This window comes from Oryctolagus cuniculus, chromosome 3 (genome assembly GCF_051225735.1).
Source record: "Oryctolagus cuniculus isolate XC-2025 breed Fujian yellow rabbit chromosome 3, ASM5122573v1, whole genome shotgun sequence".
NCBI lineage: Eukaryota > Metazoa > Chordata > Mammalia > Lagomorpha > Leporidae > Oryctolagus > Oryctolagus cuniculus.
Window position 1 is genome coordinate 129,714,316 of NC_142869.1, and position 3,414 is coordinate 129,717,729.

Sequence of the window (3,414 nt, forward strand, 5' to 3'; positions counted from 1 at the left end):
ATTCATCATTCCTGCCAAAATACTTTACACATTCATGGTTATCACATCATTTTATCATAAAAATTACACTCATCCATTTTTGTCTTTAAATTCAAAGCGATTACCTACATATAATTTCTAAAATTTTGTTTTCTAAGTGTATTTTGATCTAGCATCAAGAGCCCATAGACAGCTTCATTGGCTTTCTCATTGTAGGATTATTAGCCCTCTGAATAATGCTTAGTTTATCTTGGAATCTTTCATGTACACAGTATCTCTGAATGGTTTATCACCAGAGTATTTGCGCATGCTATGAGAATCACACATTTTTAAACTATTTTGTGGTTTTAGAGAACCCCAAATTTGTCACTGGTATTGAAATTTTTGGTAGCATCAGTCAACACGAGAATACCACAGATATTATCCTGGTAACTGCCCTGATTTTTACTTGATCTTTCTTATCCTTTTTGTAACTAATTATTTAATTGTAATGGAACATTGCTGAACAAATTGCTTTCATTAGCTCTTACTCTACCATTGCTCCTGTATCATTGCTCAGTACTACTTCCAGTAATTACCATATAATTGTAACAGCTGTATGCATCTTTTTTTTCTGCCAAGGACATTTATTGGAGCCTTTTGCTTAATTAAGCCCCAGCCCCAGCTGGGCTGACAGCAGCCAGGCACACAGAGGGAGGGGAGGGGCCAAGAACCATCTGTTCCCAATGTAAACAATGTTAGTAAAAAAAAAAAACTTTACAATAATACATTTTCTCTCATCTTGGGGGGGGAGGAGTGGAAGGAGTATTATTTCAACAGTTCCATTTCTTAAAAAAAGGAAAGAACAGGGAACCACAGGATACATGGATGTGATGTGCATATACACACATTTGGAAAGACCATATGTACAGGTGACGTAGGTCTCAGAGATGGGGGGGGGGGCATGGGCACGACAGGGTTGTGCAGACAACAGCTTGAGATGCACGCCCACCCGCTGGCTCCTGCTGCCCCTCTCCTCCAAGGGACATGCCCACCCACCCAGCACCAACAAAGCCTTGTTTCTCTCTGGCCCTTAAACACTTGCCACCAAGGAGGCAGAAGCCCCCCCCCATCCTAGAGCTGGTTCCCCAGGTGGGCTGGGCTGAGCACTCCACCACCTTGCCTCCCAGGGAGCTCAGGGTACATCACCCCTTCTGCCGGGGTCCCCCATGCCAGACGCCGTCCCACTGGCCCACTGACGGCACAGAAACAGTCAACATTCCTGCAACTAAGAGGAGGGGCAGACGGTGAGCATCCAGGTTCCCAGTGCCCGCTGCCCCCTGCCAGCCCCCAGCAGGTGCCCAGCATGGGCTGCTCTGCCTCAGCCTGCAGCAGGCACAGCCACAAGTCCGCCTTGGCAGCAGGGGTCTTGGTCTCTTGCTTCAGAAGGGTCCAGAGAAGAAAATTCCAGCCAAGGATGGAGGCTGCCCACCTGCTTGTCTGCCTTAGAAAAACTTCTCCAGAGAAGAAACCTGGGAGGAGACAGGTTCAGAGCCAAGGTGGGAAGAAGACTCACTTTTGTTTTGTTTGCAAGACGTGTGTGGTTGTCTCATGTGTGTCTCTGTGTGTGTGTATGCTGAGTTCTTGTCAGTGGCACTTCCAGAAGTCTTGTGGACACAGTTCCCCAGAGTAGGGCCTACAAGGCCCAGGTGAGCCTGAGGAAGGGGAGCATGGTTCAGGTAGCTGATGATCTGGCTCGGCTGAGGCCTGAGTTGCGTTTGATCACCTTGCTGCTTCCTGGGATGATGTCTGTCGTTAGCTCCGTGAAGCACATGCCCAGCTCTTTGGAGCTGTTGGCCTTCAGCCCCTGCTCCTGGACAGAAGTGCTGGTGGTCATGCACTCGCGCCCAGGCCAGTGCTGTCACTCAGGTCATCTGGCAGAGAAGGCATCTTCTCCACCCGAGGGGCCTGCGTGGCCAGGAATGGGGTCCCTTCGGGGACATGCTCACATCTGTGCCATTTCCCAAGGCCTGGATGGCGTTCCGGAAGTGCAGGTTCTCTGTGAAGTCCCTCAGGAACCTCTCACACTCCTCCTCCATGTTCCCACTGCCATGACAGCTGCACCATGCCGGTGGGGCAGGAGTCCACATAGTTGGGTGTCATGTCGAAGCCAATCATGCCCGTGTAGGAGCCCAGACACGCTTGGTAACTGTCCCCTGGGCAGCTGGTGAGTGTCCGGTAGGAGGCTCGACAATTGGTGTGGAAGTTGGCCAGCCGGGACCGGCACAGGTGGTCGGTGCAGCACAGCACATGGAGATCCAGGCAAATGGATGCTCCTTGTCCTGGTAGGAGCAGCTGGGCAGGATGGTCTGGCAGCGGCGCTTGGTGCACGCCTGGTCTCGGCAGGAGCACAGGAGCATGCGGTAGGTGTACTCGCTGGGCACGCAGTTGAAGAACTGGTGCAGGGCCTTGTGGCACTGGCGATGGCTGCAGCGCTCTGAGGGCAAGCTCCCTGGTTGCAGATGGAGATGTAGGAAGAGCGCAGCTTTTTGAAGTTGCTGTTCAGTTTGCAGGCCTTGGCCGCGTCCAGGCACTGGTTGCTCTTGGCGCTGACCATTGGGTCTGCCCCTGCCCCTGAGAAGATGGGAACAAGCCTGAAAACGTCAGAGAGGCAGGAGGTGAGCAGCTCATAGGGAGAGGACTCGTAAAACTCCTCCCCCTCGGTCAGCCCCGGGTGGAAGCTCCAGTAGATCTGCAGGCACTGCAGCTGCTTCATGCCCTGCTTGCAGCGACAGTCATACAGCGGGCTCTCCTGCAGTAACTCCAGGGCTGCCTGGCACTCCTTTTTGGCCATCATGGTGTTGGAGTCACAGCTGTGAGGCACCACCGCAGCGTGTGGTAGCCAGAGCTGCAGTTGGATTCCAACGTGCGCACAGCTCATTGGCCAGGACACGGTCCAACGAGGGCGCCAGCCCTGGAGCACAGGCCCTTCAGAGAGGAAGGGTGGGCCAAAGAGTGGAAGGTGTCGGCTAAGAAAAGGCAGAAGGCGTTTGCCAAGATCATGCTAAATAAATCCAAGGTTTTTTTTTTCTTTTTTTTTTTTTTTTTGGCTTTCTCCCTGGGGCCTGGGCCAGAAACTCACTGGCTCCCCTGGTCCTGCTCAGGCTCAAACCCACCCACCCAAGCCTCCCTACCCTCCTCCTCCTCCCTGCCTCCACCCCATCCCACAGCGGGCAGCTGCCTTCATTTTGTTTTATTTTGTTTTAATTTACTATTATAACTTGTATGAATCATCAATATCCTAGGGAAAGCCAATTACAATATAATATCAACAACAAAATGAAAATTTCTATTTTGTTAATGATTTTATATACACATCTTTTTTATTTTTATTTTTATTCACAGGTAGAGTTACAGTGAGAGAAAGGAAGGTCTTCCTTCCATTGATTCACTCCC

General features: G+C 51.0%; 1 pseudogene; it reads right to left on the minus strand.

The window, feature by feature from the left end:
• Positions 1–1,654: 1,654 nt before the first annotated feature.
• On the minus strand, positions 1,655–3,021 carry LOC100344638 (GDNF family receptor alpha-2 pseudogene; annotated as a pseudogene).
• Positions 3,022–3,414: the final 393 nt, after the last annotated feature.